Consider the following 18227-nt stretch of genomic DNA (forward strand, 5'->3'; position numbering starts at 1 on the left):
TGGGAAGAAGCGCAGGAAGAGAGCTGGCATGAAGCTGCCAGTTCAGACATGCTGAATCTTTCCCAGTAAGCCATGACCTTATGGTAACATACAGATTATTAGAAATAGGTTGACTCAAGACGTGAGAGTTAGCCAATAAGAGGCTAGAACTAATGGGCCATGCAGTATTTAAATGAATACAGTTTCTGTGTGATTATTTCAGGTGTAAGCTAGCAGGGTGGCTGGGGCCAAAAGCAGGCCCACTCCCTCCAACAACATCTATGTGTTTGCCTTGAATATCCTTATTACTTTGTAAGTAATCTCTTTGGGTTGCTAGTCACACATTTCTAGAACTTCAAAGATGACATTCTGTGCTTTTCTGTATTTAAAGAATTCCAGTGAGATATCTGATGCTATTGTGATGTTTCTGCCTTTCTATTTAAGTGTTCTGTTATTTGCTCTGCACTATTAATATTCTGTCCTTTATTGTATTTTTGAAATCTTGAGCATGCTATGTTATGGAGAGGTTCTTCTCTGCTTATACCTATTTGGAATTCAAATGCATCTCATGTTTGAATATTCATTTCTTTCTATAAACCTCAAGAAATGTCTGTTTTAATTTCATTGAATACATTCCTAGTGCCTTTAGTTTTTAATCCCATCTTCTCCATTTAACACTTGGATATTTAAGGTTTTGTTTATCTTATCTTTTTAGAAGGAAATTTATTTGTTTATTTTATATCTTGGCCACAGTTGTCCATCCCTCCTCTTCTTTCAGTTCCTCCCCCCACTCCCTTATGCTCCCCATGTTTAATTAACCACTCGTTCTCTGTTTCTGTTCAGGAAAGGGCAGATCTCCCATGAATATCAACAGAACATGGCATGTAAGACTAAACAGCACTTCATCATGTATTTAGGTTGGGCGAGAAAACCCACTATGAAGAGTTCTAGCAAAAGCTAGCAAAGGTGTTAGAGACAGAACCTTTTCCCACTTTTAGGAGTCTGAAAAGCAGACCAAGCTACACAACTGTAACACATACAAAGTGCCTAGGTCAGTCCCATGCAGGGTCCCTGGTTGTTGGTTCAGTCTCTATGAGCCCAGATTAGTTGATTCTGTGTTTTCTTGTGTCATTGATACCTTCAGCTCCTACAATCATTTCTCACCCTCTTGTGCAGGATTCCATGAGTCTGCCATTCCCTGAGTTCAAACATTAGTTTGGTTGTGGGTCTGAATCTGTTTACATCAGTTGCTGGACAAAGACTCTTTGATGACAATTGGTCTAGGTACCAATCTGGTTACAAGAGATGGCCACTTCATGCTATATATCCACTATTGCTAGGACTCTTGCATGTGGTCAGCCTTGTAGAGTCCTGTGAGATTCATTGTGCCAGGTTTTTACCTGACACTCAAATGTTTCCCATTTCCTGTGGTCTCTTTCAGTACTCTTTCCCTTCCCCCAACCTGATTGCTCATGTGTTCTTTCCCTAGCTGCAAAATTTCTTCTACTGCCCTTCCCAGGGAGATCTAGGGCCCTCCCCTGCCATGAACCCTCCTTGTTACTTAGTCTCTTTGGATATGTGAGTTATAGCATTGTCATCTGGTATCTTTTACTAGTTATAGATATGTTACATTTGTTTATGCTGTGGAAGGTTACTTCAACTATATAAATATGTGTGCTATGTTTCTTCTGTATTTGTTAATGATGCAAAGAGATGTTACATTTTTTTTCTGTATTGGATTAATTATATAAAAACGTTACTGTTTCACCTTGCCTGCCTTGATCTAATAAAAAGCTGAATGCCATTAGCTATGCAGGAGAGGGATAGGTGGGACTGATAGACAGAGAGCATAAATAGGAGAAATCTAGGCTCAAAAAGAAGGAGAAGAGGAGAAGAAAACAAGAAGGAGAGATGTTTCTAGAGTGAGAAACCAGGCAGCCATCAGACAGACAGACATAGAAACAGCAAGAAAGTAAGATATAGAGAATGTAAGGTAAAAAGTCCTCAGAAAAAGGGTAGATGATGACAAACAGATTAAAATAATAAATAAGATAAGGCCATCATTCAAAAAAAAATAAGAAGTTTCTGTGTCATTATTTGGGAGTTCTTCAATGGTCCAAAAGAAAAGCACTGACACAGTTATCCTTTACTTCACATAAAATATACACCTATGTGTGAGTATATAACATGGTTCTCTTTCTAGGTCTGGAATACCCCCACTCAGGATGATACTTTTTCTAGTTCCATCCATTTGCTTGGAAGTCAAGTGGCAATTTCTCAGAAAACTGGGAATCAATCTACCAAAAGACACATCATATTCCCAAAAGATGCTCAACCATACCATAAGGACATTTGCTCAACTATGTTCATAGAAGTGTTATTTGTAATAGACCGAACCTCAAAGCAACCTGGATGACCTTCAACCAATGAATAGATAAATAAAATGTATTACATTCATAGAATAGAGTATCAGTCAACTTATTTTACCCTTTAATGATTTTATTTTGACTTACTGGACATTATTTTCATGTTGCAAGAAGAGGGCTGCTTGTTTGTCCTGGCCACCTGGCTAGCTTAGCCCTGAAATAACCACAGAGAAACTCTATTAATTAAATCATTGCTTGGCCAATTAGTTCTAGTTTCTTTTTGGCTAATTCTTACATCTTAATTTAACCCATTTCTATTAAACTGTGTACTGCCACATGGCAGTGTCTTACCGGGTAAAATTCCCAGTGTCTGTTGCTGACAGATCCATGACATCTCTCTGACTCTCTTTTATTTCTCCCAATATTCAGTTCCATTTTCCCCGCCTACCTAAGTTTTGCCCTATCAATAGTCCATGTCAGTTTCTTTATTCATTAAGCAAGAAAAGCAACACAAAGTCAATGGGCCTTCCCACACCATTTCCCCTTTTCTGTTTAAACAAAAAGGAAGACTTTAACATAGTCAAATTACATATAACAAAACAGGTATCAAACAAGAAGTAAATTTACAATATTTATATTTACTTTATCTTTTATAATTACTAAGAAAAACTATAACTATATCTATAAATTCTTCAATTCCATCAAAGACTTCAGAAGAATATAATATTACCTAAGTAAACAGGAAGTGCATTTTAATCAATTTCCAAAACTCTAGAAATGACAGAGACATTTCGCTTTTCTGGATAGAGATAATAGATAAAGAGATGACAGAAAGATAATAGAGGAAGCAATGATAGAGAAAGAGATGATAGACTGGAGAAAGAAATTATGGAGGATAGAGATCATAGAGAAAGAAGTAATAGAGAGATGACAGAGAAAAGGATGATAGAGAGAAAAATGACAGAGAGATGATAAAGAAATAGATGATAGAGAAAAAGATGACAGAGAGATGATAAAGGAAGAGATGATAGAGAATGGGATGATAGAGAAAGAGGTAATAAAGAGATAATAGAGAAAGAAATAATAGAGAAAGAGATGATAGAGAAAGAGATGACAGAGGAAGAGATGACAAAGATAATAGAGAAAGAGTTTATAGAGAAGGAGGTGATAGAAAGAGATGACAGAAAGAAAATAGAGGAAGAGATGACAGAGAGAGATAATAGACTAGAGAAAGAAATTATGGAGGATAGAGAAAGAAATAATAGAGAAAGAGATGATAGAGAGATGATGGAGAAAGAGAAGATAGAGAAAGAGATGATAGAGGAAGGTATGACAGAGAGATAATAAAGGAAGAGGTGATAAAGAGATGATAGATGATAGAAAAAGAGAAGATAAAGAGATGATAGAAAAGAGATGACAGAGATATAATATAGGAAGAGATGAAAGAGAAAGAGATGATAGAGATAGGATAGAGTAAGAGAAGAAAGGGAAAGAGATTATAGAGAAAGAGATCATATAGAGATGATAGAGAAAGAGATGATAGACTGGAGAAAGAAATTATGGAGGATAGAGATCATAGAGAAAGAAATAATAGAGAGATGATAGAGAAAGGGATGATAGAGAGAGAAACGACAGAGAGATGATAAAGAAAGAGATGATAGAGAAAAAGAAGACAGAGAAATGATAAAGGAAGAGATGATAGAGAAAGAGATGATAGAGAGATGATATAAAAGAGATGACAGAGATATAATAGAGGAAGAGATGAAAGAGATGATAGAGATAGGATAGAGTAAGAGAAGAAAGGGAAAGAGATTATAGAGAAAGAGATCATATAGAGATGATAGAGAAAAACATGATAGATTAGAGAAAGAAATTATGGAGAATAGAGATAATAGAGAGAGAGATGATAGAGAAAAAGATGATAGAGAGATGCTAAAGGAAGAGATGATAGAGAAAGGAATGATAGACTAGAGAAAGAAATTATGGAGGATAGAGATAATAGAGAAAGAGATGATAGAGAAAAAGATGATAGAGAGATGATAAAGGAAGAGATGATAGAGAAAGAGATGATAGAGAGAGGTAATAAAGACATGATAGTCAAAGAGATGATGGAGAGATGATAGAGAAAGAGAAGATAAAGAAATGATAGAAAAGAGATGACAGAGATATAATAGAGGAAGAGATGAAAGAGAAAGAGATGATAGAGGAAGAGATGACAGAAAGATAATAGAGGAAAAGATGATAAAGAAAGAGATAATAGAGACATGATAGAAAAATAGAAGAGATGATAGAGAGGTGATAGAGAAATAGATGATAGATAGACTAGAGAAAGAAATGATGGAGGATAGAGATAGAGATAATAGATGATAGAGATATGGTAGAAAAAGAGATGATAGAGAAAGAGATGACAGATGATAGAAAAAGAGATTATATAATAGAGAAAGAAATGATGGAGGATAGAAATAATAGAGAGATGACAGAATGACAGAGAGATAAAGAAAGGTATAGAGAGAAATAGAGAATTACATATAGAGAGAACAGCAAATTGCAGATAGACACTGCATTTTCATTTCTTGATCACCCAGACCCAAATAATCACACAAAGCTATATTAATTACAACATTGTTTGTCCAACAGCTCACACATATTCCTAACTAGCACTTATATCTTAAATTAACCCATAATTCTTATCTATGTTTAGCCACATGGTTTGGTACCTTACTCAGTGCAGCATTTCATCTTGTTTTCTCAGCATTTTGGTGGTGACTACAGACTGAGCTTTTCCTCTTCCCAGAATTCTCATAGTCTCTTTACCCAGCCTACACTACCTGCCTGGCTTCTGGCCAATGAGCATTTTATTAAACCAAAACAAATGACAAATATTTACAGGATACAAGAGCATTATCCCACAGTAGCAAACAACATGTCACAATACTTCAAGATAACTGAGTTCTATCCTGGCCACTTTTGTAATATATAGGTCTTGGAGTCTTACCCTAGGGATCTAGTCTACTAAGTTACACTGTATTAAGACACTTTTCCACAAGGTCAGGGCCCTCTCTCAAGCTATAAAAGGCACACAGGAAAACTAATTAGGGAGGTCCCTCACTATACACATGAGTCAGTAAAAGCCAAAGAAACAAATTATTGGTTACAGAGTAGTTCTAGGGCTAAGCAAATCACTCTATATATTCTTCCAGAAGCATTTAAGATAACACATGGGTGGAGGACCATCGCCTGTCAACATGACTGGGGGGGTCAAGGCTGATGCATAGAGTGTAGCACTGAACTTTTAAAAACCCATCTCCTCATAATTGAGACTTTCTATACTGTCAGACAAAAAGGACCCTTATCTTTTAATTACAGAAAGTTTTGACCAAGCTTTCAAACTCTCCATCTCTGCAAAGCTCCAGATAAAGGAACACATTAATGATGAAAATTCAACTTCCTTGTGACAGACCTGATATGACTTGTCACTGGCCTGAGGCCACCCACACCTATAGATTGCAACTTGTACCTTCAACATACATACTAAAGCTAAACAAATGAGATCAAACTCAGAGCTCTTTTTTTAACTTATTTTTTATTGAGAAAAGGAAGAAAAAAAAGTTTCCACCTCCTCCCAGCCTCCCATTTCCCTCCCGCTCCTCCCACACTGCTCATCCTCCCCCAATTCTTCTCTCCCTCCCTCTCCAGTCCAAAGAGCAGTCAGGGTTCCCTGCCCTGTGAAAAGTCCAAGGTCCTCCCGGCTCCGTCCATGTCTAGGAAGGTGAAAATCTAAATTGGCTAGGCTCCCACAAAGCCAGAACATGTGGTAGAATCAAAACCCCGTGCCATTGTCCTGGGCTTCTCATCAGCCCTCATTGTTCGCCATGTTCAGAGAGTCCGGTTTTATCCCATGCTTTTTCAGTTACAGGCCTTGGTGAGCTCCCAATAGATCAGCTCCACTGTATCAGTGGGTGGGTGCACCCCTCGTGGTCTTGACTTCCTTGCTCATTTTCTCCAACCTTCCACTCATCATTGGGACCTTGGGAGCTCAGTCCAGTGCTCCAGTGTGGGTCTCTGTCTCTATCTCCATCCATCACCAGATGAAGGTTCTATGGTGATATGCAAGATATTCGTCAGTAATCCTATAGGATAGGGTCATTTCAAGTTCCCTACCCTCAGCAGCCCAAGGAACTCGCTGGGGACATCACCTTGAGCTCCTGGGAGCCCCTCTAGGTTCAAGTCTCTTGCCAACCCTAAGGTGGCTCCCTTAACTAAGAATCGTGCTTCCTTGCTCTCCTATCCGACCTTCCTTTATCCCAATCACCCTGTTTCCATAAGTTTCCCCGTCCTCCCCTTCGAACTTTTCTCTCCCCATCTCACCTAACCCCTATCCTATTCCACCCCCAAGATCCCAATTTTCTCCCCAGCAATTTTGCCTACTTCCCATAGCCAAGAGGATAACTATATGTTTTTCCTTGGGTTCACCTTCTTATTGAGCTTCTTTTGGTTCAACAATTGTAGACTCAGTGGTCCTTATTTATGGCTAGGAACCAATTATGAATGAGTATGTCTCATGTTCAACGTTTTGGGTCTGGGTTACCTCACTCAGGATAGTGTTTTCTATTTCCATCCATTTGCATGCAAAATTCGAGAAGTCATTTTTTTTTTACCGCAGCATAGTATTCTAATGTGTATATATTCCACATATTCTTCATCCATTCTTCCATTGAAGGGCATCTAGGTTGTTTCCAGGTTCTGGCTATTACAAATAATACTGCTATGATCATAGTTGAATAAATGTTTTTGTCATATGATAGGGCATCTCTTGGGTATATTCCCAAGAGTGGTATTGCTGGGTCCAGGGGTAGGTTGACACAAATTTCCTGAGAAACTGAAACACTGATTTCCACAGTGCTTGCACAAGATTGCATTTCCACCAGCAATGGATGAGGGTACTCTTTCTCCACAGCCTCTCCAGCAAAGGCTATCATTGGTGTTTTTGATTTTAGCCATTCTGAGAGGTGTAAGATGATATCTCAAAGTTGTTTTGATTTGCATTTCCTTGATTGCTAAGGAAGTTGAGCATGACCTTAAGTGTCTTTTGGCCATTTGAACTTCTTCTTTTGAGAATTCTCTATTCAGTTCAGTGCCCCATTTTTTAATTTGATTAATTAGCAATGTAAAGTCTAGTTTCTTGAGTTCTTTATATATTTTCGAGATCAGACCTTTGTCAGTTGTGGGATTGTTGAAGATCTTCTCCCAGTCAGTAGGCTGCCTTTTTGTCATAGTGACAGTGTCTTTGCTTTACAGAAGCTGCTCAGTTTCAGGAGGTCCCATTTATCCAATTTTGCCCTTAATGTCTGTGCTGTTGGGGTTATAGGAAGCGATATCCTGTGCCCATCTGTTGTAGGGTATTTCCCAGTTTCTCTTCTATCAGCTTCAGTGTGTTCTGACTGATATTGAGGTCTTTAATCCTTTTGGACTTGAGTTTTGTGCATGGTGGTAGATATGGATCTATTTTCATTCTTCTACAGGTTGACATCCAGTTATGCTAGCACCATTTGTTGAAGATGCTTTCTTTCTTCCATTGTAAACTTTTAGCTCCATTATCAAAAATGGGCTGTTCATAGGTTTGTGGGTTAAAATCCGAGTCTTGTATATGATTCCATTGGTTGACTTCTCTGTTTTTATGCAAGTACCACACTGTTTTCATTATTGTAGCTCTATAATAGAGTTTGAAGTCAGGGATGGTAATGCCTCCAGCAGATCCATTATTGTATAGGATTGTTTTGGCTATCCTGGGTTTTTTGTTTTTCCATGAAAAGTTGATTATTGTCCTCTCAAGATCGGTGAAGAATTTTAATGGGACCTTGATGGGGATTGCATTGAAGTAATAAATTACCCTTGGTAGAATTGCCATTTTTAATATGTTGATCCTCCCAATCCAAGAGCAAGGTAGATCCATCCATTTTTTGGTATCCTCTTCAAGTTCTTGTCAAATAGATCTTTCACTTCCTTGGTTAGATTTACCCCAAGATATTTAATGCTGTTTGTGGCTATCGTGAATGGTGAAGCTTCTCTGATTTCCCTCTCTGCTTCCCTATCCTTTGTGAATAAGAGGGCGACTGATTTTTTGGAGTTGATCTTGTATCCTGCCACATTACTAAAGCTGTTTATCAGCTGTAAAATTTCTTTGGTGGAGTTTTGGGGGTCGCTTAAGTACACTATCATATCATCTGCGAATAACGAAAGTTTAACTTCTTCCTTTCCAATTCGAATCCCCTTGATCCCATTATGTTGTCTTATTGCTATTGCTAGAACTTCAAGTACTATATTGAAGAGGTATGGCGAGAGTGGACATCCTTGTCGTGTTCCTGAGTTAAGCAGGATGGCTTTGAGTTTCTCTCCGTTTAATTTGAGGTAGTTGTCTGCTTGCTATAAATGGCTTTCATTATAGTTAGGTATGACCTTTGTAGCCTTAATCTCTCTAAGACCTTTATCATAAAGGGATGTTGAATTTTGTCAAATGCTTTTTCAGCATCTAATGAAATGGTCACACTATTATTTTCTGTGAGTTTATTTATATGCTGGATATTTATATTTATATGATAGATTTGCGTATGTTGAACCAGCCCTGCATCCCTGGAATGAAGTCTACCTGATAATAATGGATAAATTTTCTAATATGTTCTTGGATTCGGTTTGCCTGTATTTTATTTAGGATTTTTGCTTCGATGTTCATGAGTGAGATTGGCCTGTAATTCTCTTTCTTGGTTGAGTCTTTGTGTGGTTTTGTATCAGGGTAACTGTAGCTTCATAAAAGGAATTTGGCAATGACTTTTCTGTTTCTTTATTGTGAATTACATTAAGGAGTATAGGTATTAGGTCTTCTTGGAAGTACTAGTAGAATTCTGCATTGAAACCGTCTGGACCTGGGCTGTTTTTGGTAGGGATTTTTTTTTTGTGGTTGTGCACAGGTTTTTTTTTTTATTTAGAAAAGGAAAAAAAAAGTTTCCTCCACCTCCTAGCCTCCCATTTCCTTCCCCCTGCTCCCACCCTTCTCCCCCTGCCCCCAATCTTCTCCCCCTCCCTTTCCAGTCCAAAGAGCAGTCAGGGTTCCTTGCCCTGTGGAAAATCCAAGGTCCTCCCCCCTCCGTCCATGTCTAGGAAGGTCAACATCTAAACTGGCTAGGCTCCCACAAATCCAGAACATGAAGTAGGATCAAAACCCCGTGCCATTGTCCTTGGCTTCTCATCCTCCCTCATTGTTCTCCATGTTCAGAGAGTCCGGTTTTATCCCATGCTTTTTCAGTCATAGTGTAGGGAGTTTTTTTATAACAACTTCTAATTCTTTGCAACTAACAGGTCTATTTAGATTGTTTACCTGGTTCTGGTCAATCTTTGGTATATGGAACTTATCTAAAAAGGTGTCTGTTTCTTTAATATTTTTCAATTTTATGGCATATAGGTTTTTGTAGTAATATCTAATGATTTTCTGAATTTCTTCTGTGTCTGTGGTTATGTCTCCCTTTTCATTACTGATCTTTTTATTTTGTGTATTCTCTATCCATCATTTGATTAGTTTGGATAGGTGTTTATCAATATTGTTGATTTTCTCAAGGAACCAGGTTTTTGTTTCATTGATTCTTTGGATTGTTTTCTGTGTTTCTATTTTGTTGATTTCAGCCCTCAGTTTGATTATTTCCAATCTTCTACTCCTCCTAGGTGAGTCTGCTTCTTTTTTTTTCTAGAACTCTCAGGTGGGCTGTTAAGTCTCCAATGTGTTCTTTCCCTATTTTCTTTAAGTGGGCACTTAGTGCTATGAACATTCCTCTTACCTTTGCTTTCATAATGTCCCATAGGTTTGAGTATGTTGTCTTTGTTTTCATTGAATTCAAGAAAGGCTTCAATTTCTTTCTTTATTTCTTCCTTGATATAGGTGTGGTTCAGTAGTTGACTGTCCAGTTACCATGAGTTTGTAGGAGTTCTAGGGGTAGCATTGTTGTTTAATTCTCACTTTAATCCATGGTGATCCGATAAGATACAGGTGGTTAGTTATATTTATTTTTGTAACTGTGTAAGTTTGCTTTGTTACTGAGTATGTGGTCAATTTTTGAGAAGTTTCCATAAGCTGCAGAGAAGATGCTATATTCTTTCCTATTTGGGTGGAAAGATCAATAGATGTCTCTTAAGTCCATTTGATTCATTATTTCCCTTAATCCTCTTATTTGTCTGTTAGTTTTCTGTCTGATTGACCTGTCCATTGGTGAGAGAGGAGTATTGAAATCTCCTACTATTAGTGTGTGTGGTTTGATAACTAGCTTGAGTTTTAGTAATGTTTCTTTTACATAAGTGGGTGCTTTTCTATTAGGGTCATAGATATTCAGGATTGAGAATTTATCCTGATGAACTGTTTCTGCTATAAGTAAAAATATCCATCTCCATCTCTTCTGATTGATTTTAGTTTGAATCAAATTTGTTAGAAATTAGTATGGCTACAACTGCTTGTTTCTTAGGTCAATTTGCTTGATAAACCTTTTCCCAGTCCTTTATTCTAAATAGATGTCTGTCTTTGTGGTTGAGGTGTGTTTCTTGTAAACAGCAGAATGTTGGATCCTGTTTTCGTATCCAATCTCTTACCCTGTGCCTCTTTATAGGTGATATGCGTCCATTTATATTAAGTGATATCAATGACCAGTAGTTGTTTATACAAGTCAATTTTTTTTGGTAGTAGAGTTTGTGCTTTTCCCTTCCTTGAGTTGTGCTGTTGAATGGTTACTAGATGTGTGAGTTATTGTGGGCATTGTTGGACTCCTAGTGTTGTGATTTTCTTTCTATAACTCTCTATTAGGCTGAATTTGTGTCTACATATTGTTTAAATTTGTTTTTATCCTGGAAATTTTTTTTCTCCATTTATAGTGAATGAAAGCTGTGCTGAGTATAGTAGTCTGGGCTTGCATCCATGGTATCTTCACTTCTGCAGTACATATATCCAACCTTCTGGCTTTCATGCTTTCCATAGAGAATCAGGTTTAAGTCTGATATTTTTACCTTCATAAGAAACTTCGCCTTATTTCTTTGCAGATCTTAATATTCTTTCTTTATTATATATGTTTTGTGTTTTGATTATTATACGGCAAGGATATATATATATATATATATATATATATATATATATATATATATATTGTTCCAACCTATTTGGTGTTCTCTATGGGAATTAAAGCAGTTTCTTTATTACTTAACCAATGACTTTCCTCCATCAGAGATTGAATATCTGGGTAAAAGAAAAGGAACTACAGAGACAAGTACTACCAACAGATTACAAGAGATAGAAGAAAGAATGTCAGACACTGAAAATAACATAGAGAAAATAAACACACTGATCAAAGAAAACAGCAAAACCAACAAATTCTCATCACAAAACATTCAGGAAATCTGGGACACAATGAAAAGACCAAACCTAAGAATAATTGGGATAGAAGGAGAAGAAATACAGCTCAACACTCCAGAAAATATATTTAATAAAATTATTGAAGAAAACTTTCCCAACCTAAAGAAAGATATTCCTTTGAAGGTTCAAGAAACATACAGATCACCGAATAGACTGGACCAAAAAAAAATCTCCTCGCTGTATAATAAACAAAACACAAAACACACAGAATAAAAAAAGAATATTAACATCTGCAAAAGAAAAAGGTCAAGTTACTTATAAAGGTAAACCTATCAGAATTATACCTGACATCTCTATGGAAACCATGAAAGCCAGATGGTCCTGGATAGATGTACACAAAAACTAAGAGACGATGGATTCAAGCCCAGACTACTATAGCGAGCCAAGCTTTCATTCACTAAAAATGGAGAAAACAAAATTTTCCAGGATAAAAACAAATTTAAACAATACGTAGACACAAACCCAGCCTCACCGAAAGTAACATAAGGAATATCACAAACCAAGGAGTCCAACAATGAACACAATAACTCAAACATCTAGAGACCCTTCACAAGCACAACTCAAAGAAGGGATACACACAAACTCTACTACTATAGAAGTGACTGGAGTTAACAACCACTGGTCATTAATATCACTTAATATCAATGGACTCAACTCACCTATAAAAAGACACAGGATAAGAGATTGGATACGAAAACAGGATCCAACATTCTGCTGTTTACAAGAAACACACCTCAACCACAAAGACAGGCACCTACTCAGAGTAAAGGACTGGGAAAAGGCTTATCAAGCAAATGGACCTAAGAAACAAGCAGGTGTGGCCATACTAATTTCTAACAAAGTTGACTTCAAACTTAAATCAATCAGAAAAGATGGAGAAGGACATTTTATACTCATAAAAGGAACAATTCATCAGGAGAAATTCTCAATCCTGAATATCTCTGTCCCTAATATAAAATCACCCATATACGTACAAGAAACATTACTAAAACTCAAGGCAGCCATCAAACTGCACACACTAATAGTAGCAGACTTTAACATTCCTCTCTCCCCAATGGACAGGTCAATCAGACAGAAACCTAACAGAGAAATTAGAGAATTAATGGAAGTAATGAATCAAATGGACTTAACAGACATCTATAGATTAATCCATCCAAAGAGGAAAGAATATATGTTCTTCTCTGCAGATCATGGAACCTTCTCAAAAATTGATCACATACTCTTTTTTTTCTTATTTTATTGAAGAAAGGAGGAAAAAAAAAACAAGTTTCCACCTCCTCCCTGCCTCCCATTTCACTCTCCCTCCTCCCACCCTTCTCTCCCTCCTCCCACCCTTCTCCCCCTCCCCCCACTCCTTTCCCCCTCCCTCTCCAGTCCAAAGAGCAGTCAGGGTTTTCTGCCCTGTGGTAAAACCTAGGACCTCCCACCTCCGTCCATATCTAGGAAGGTGAACATCCAAACTGGCTGGGCTCCCACAAAGCCATCACATTACGTAGGATCAAACCCCCATACCATTGTCCTTTGCGTCTCATCAGCCCTCATTGTTCGCCATGTTCAGAGAGTCCAGTTTTATCCCATGCTTTTTCAGTCACAGTCCAGCTGACCTTGGTGAGCTCCCAATAGATCAGCTCCACTGTCTCAGTGGGTGGGTGCACGCCTCGTGGTCCCGAATTCTTTGCTCATGTTCTCCCTCCTTCTGCTCCTCATTGGAACTTTGGGAGCTCAGTCCAGTGCTCCAGTGTGGGTCTCTGTCTCTATCTCCATCCATCACCAGATGAAGGTTCTATGATGATATGCAAGATATTCGTCAGTATTGCTCAAGGATAGGGTCATTTCAGATCCCTATTCTCAACTGCCCAAGGAACTAACCTGGGACCTCAGCTTGGGCACCTGGGAGACCCTCTAGGGTCAGGTCTCTTGCCAACCCTAAAGTGGTTCCCTTAACTAAGAATTGTGGTTCCGTGCTCCCCTGTCCAACCTTCCTTTATCCCAATCCTCCTGCTTTCCCAAGGCCCGACCTCCTTCCCTTCTAACTTTTCTCACCCCATCTCCCCTTACCCCCAACCCACCCCACCCCAAGATCCCAATTTTCTCCCCGGCAATTTTGTCTACTTCCCTTAGCCAAGAGGATAACTATATGTTTTTCCTTGGGTTCCCCTTCTTACTTAGCTTCTTTAGATTCACCTATTGTAGACTCCGTGACCCCTATTTATGGCTAGACCAATTATGAGTGAGTACATACCATGTTCATCTTTTTGGGTCTGGGATACCTCACTCAGGATAGTGTTTTCTATTTCCATCCATTTGCATGCAAAATTCGAGAAGTCATTGTTTTTTACCGCAGCGTAGTACTCTAGCGTGTATATATTCCATACTTTCTTCATCCATTCTTCCATTGAAGGGCATCTAGGTTGTTTCCAGGTTCTGGCTATTACAAATAATACTGCTATGAACATAGTTGAACAAATGCTTTTGTCATGTATATTCCCAAGAGTGGTATTGCTGGGTCCAGGGGTAGGTTGATCACGAATTTCCTAAGAAACCAAAACACTGACTTCCATAGTGGTTGCACAAGATTGCATTTTCACCAGCAATGGATGAGGGTACCCCTTCCCCCACAACCTCTCCAGCAAAGGTTATCATTGGTGTTTTTGACTTTAGCCATTCTCACAGGTGTAAGATGATATCTCAAAGTTGTTTTGATTTGCATTTCCCTGATTGCTAAGGAAGTTGAGCATGACCTTAAGTGTCTTTTGGCCATTTGAAATTCTTCTGTTGAGAATTCTCTGTTCAGATCAGTGCCCCAATTTTTAATTGGGTTTATTAGCATTTTAAAGTCTAGTTTCTTGAGTTCTCTATATATTTTGGAGATCAGACCTTTGTCTGTTGAGGGGTTGGTTAAGATCTTCTCCCAGTCAGTAGGTTGCCTGTGTGTCTTAGTGACAGTGTCCTTTGCTTTGCAGAAGCTTCTCAGTTTTAGTAGATCCCATTTATTCAATGTTGCTCTTAATGTCTGTGCTTCTGGGCTTATACATAGGAAGCGATCTCCTGTGCCCATCTGTTGTAGGGTATTTCCCACTTTCTCTTCTATCCTTTTCAGTGTGTTCGTGCTGATATTTAGGACTTTAATCCATTTGGACTTGAGTTTTGTGCACGGTGAAAGATGTGGGTCTATTTTCATTCTTCTACAGGTTGACATCCAGTTGTGCCAGCACCATTTGTTGAAGATGCTTTCTTTCTTCCATTGTATACTTTTAGCTCCTTTATCAAAAATGAGGTGTTCATAGGTTTGTGGGATAAAATCCGGGTCTTCTATACGATTCCATTGTTCGACTTCTCTGTTTTTATGCCAGTACCACACTGTTTTCATTACTGTAGCTCTGTAATAGTGTTTGAAGTCAGGGATGGTAATGCCTCCAGAAGATCCATTATTGTATAGGATTGTTTTGGCTATCCTGGGTTTTTTGTTTTTCCATATAAAGTTGATTATTGTCCTCTCCATATCTGTGAAGAATTTTGATGGGATCTTGATGGGGATTGCATTGAATCTATAAATTGCCTTAGGTAGAATTGCCATTTTTACTATGTTGATCCTCCCAATCCAAGAGCAAGGGAGGTCCATCCATTTTTTGGTATCCTCTTCAATTTCTTTCTTCAATGCCTTAAAGTTCTTGTCAAATAGATCTTTCACTTCCTTGGTTAGATTTACCCCAAGATATTTAATGCTGTTTGTGGCTATCGTGAATGGTGAAGCTTCTCTGATTTCCCTCTCTGCTTCCCTATCCTTTGTGAATAAGAGGGCGACTGATTTTTTGGAGTTGATCTTGTATCCTGCCACATTACTAAAGCTGTTTATCAGCTGTAAAAGTTCTTTGGTGGAGTTTTGGGGGTCGCTTAAGTACACTATCATATCATCTGCGAATAACGAAAGTTTAACTTCTTCCTTTCCAATTCGAATCCCCTTGATCCCATTATGTTGTCTTATTGCTATTGCTAAAACTTCAAGTACTATATTGAAGAGGTATGGCGAGAGTGGACATCCTTGTCGTGTTCCTGAGTTAAGCGGGATAGCTTTGAGTTTCTCTCCGTTTAATTTGATGTTAGCTGTTGGCTTGCTGTATATAGCTTTTATTATATTTAGGTATGACCCTTGTATCCCTAATCTCTCCAAGACTTTTAACATAAATGGATGTTGAATTTTGTCGAATGCTTTTTCAGCATCTAATGAGATGATCATATGGTTATTTTCTTTCAGTATATTTATATGCTGGATTACATTGATAGATTTTTGTATGTTGAACCAGCCCTGCATCTCAGGAATGAAGCCTACTTGATCATAATGGATAATTTTCCTCATGTGTTCTTGGATTCGGTTTGCCAGTATTTTGTTGAGGATTTTTGCATCGATGTTCATGAGTGAGATTGGCCTGTAATTCTCTTTCCTGGTTGAATCTTTGTGTTGTTTTGGTATCAGAGTAACTGTAGCTTCATAAAAGGAATTAGGTAATGATCCCTCTGTTTCTATATTGTGGAATACATTAAGGAGTATGGGTATTAGCTCTTCTTGGAAGTTCTGGTAGAATTCCGCATTGAAACCATCTGGTCCTGGGCTTTTTTTGGTAGGGAGGTTTTTGATAACAGCTTCTAATTCTTCACGACCAACAGGTCTGTTTAGATTGTTCACCTGGTCCTGGTGTAACTTTGGTATATGGTATTTATCTAAAAAAGTGTCTATTTCTTTTACATTATCAGTTTTGTCTTATACAGGCTTTTGTAATATGATCTTATGATTCTTTGAATTTCCTCTGTGTCTGTGGTTATGTCCCCCTTTTCATTTCTGATCTTATTTATTTGCGTATTCTCTCTCTGCCGTTTGATTAGTTTGGATAGGTGTTTATCAATCTTGTTGATTATCTCCAGGAACCAGCTTTTTGTTTCATTGATTCTTTGGATTGTTTTCTGTGTTTCTATTTTGTTGATTTCAGCCCTCAGTTTGATTATTTCCAATCTTCTACTCCTCCTAGGTGAGTCTGCTTCTTTTTTTTCTAGAGCTTTCAGGTGGGCTGTTAAGTCTTCAATATGTGCTTTCTCTGTTTTCTTTAAGTGGGCACTTAGTGCGATGAACTTTCCTCTTAGCACTGCTTTCATAGTGTCCCATAAGTTCGAGTATGTTGTTTCTTTATTTTCATTGAATTCAAGGAAGACTTTAATTTCTTTCTTTATTTCTTCCTTAATCCAGGTATGGTTCAGAAGTTGACTGTTCAGTTTCCATGAGTTTGTAGGCTTTCTGGGGGTAGCATTGTTGTTGAATTCTAACTTTAATCCATGGTGATCTGATAAGACATATGTGGTTAGTAATATTTTTTTGTAACTGTGTAAGTTAGCTTTGTTACCGAGTATGTGGTCAATTTTCGAGAAGGTTCCATGAGCTGCAGAGAAGAAGGTATATTCTTTCCTCTTCGGGTGGAATAATCTATAGATGTCTGTTAAGTCCATTTGCTTCATTACCTCCATTAATTCTCTAATTTCTCTGTTAGGTTTCTGTTTGATTGACCTGTCCATTGGTGAGAGTGGAGTGTTGAAGTCTCCTACTATTAGTGTGTGTGGTTTGATGGCTGCCTTGAGTTTTAGTAATGTTTCTTTTACATACGTGGGCGCTTTTATATTCGGGGCATAGATATTCAGGATTGAGACTGCATCCTGATGAATTGTTCCTGTTATGAGTATAAAATGTCCCTCTCCATCTCTTCTGATTGATTTAAGTTTGAAGTCAACTTTGTTAGAAATTAGTATGGCCACACCTGCTTGTTTCTTAGGTCCATTTGCTTGATAAGCCTTTTCCCAGCCCTTTATTCTGAGTAGGTATTCTTTGTGGTTGAGGTGTGTTTCTTGTAGACAGCAGAATGTTGGATCCTGTTTTCGTATCCAATCCCTTAGCCTGTGCCTTTTTATAGGTGAGTTGAGCCCATTGACATTAAGTGATATTAATGACCAGTGGTTGTTAACTCCGGTCACTTTTTTAATAGTAGGGTTTGTGTGTTTCCCTTCTTTGAGTTGCGTTGGTGAAAGGTCTCTAGATGACTGAGTTATTGTGGGCATTGTTGGACTCCTTGGTTAGTGATTTTCCTTCTATAATTTTCTGTAAGGCTGGATTTGTGGCTACGTATTGTTTGAATTTGTTTTTATCCTGGAAAATTTGTTTTCTCCATTTATATTGAACGAAAGCTTGGCTGGATATTGTAGTCTGGGCTTGCATCCATGATCTCTTAGTTTTTGCAGTACATCTATCCAGGACCTTCTGGCTTTCATGGTTTCCATAGAGAAGTCAGTTGTAAGTCTGATAGGTTCACCTTTATAAGTAACTTGGACTTTTTCCTTTGCAGTTCTTAATATTCTTGCTTTATTCTGTATATTTTGTGTTTTGATTATTATATGGCGAG

Source organism: Microtus oregoni, unplaced genomic scaffold, assembly GCF_018167655.1.
Source record: "Microtus oregoni isolate MIOR12 unplaced genomic scaffold, Mior012 000113F_ref0000058, whole genome shotgun sequence".
Classification (NCBI taxonomy): domain Eukaryota; kingdom Metazoa; phylum Chordata; class Mammalia; order Rodentia; family Cricetidae; genus Microtus; species Microtus oregoni.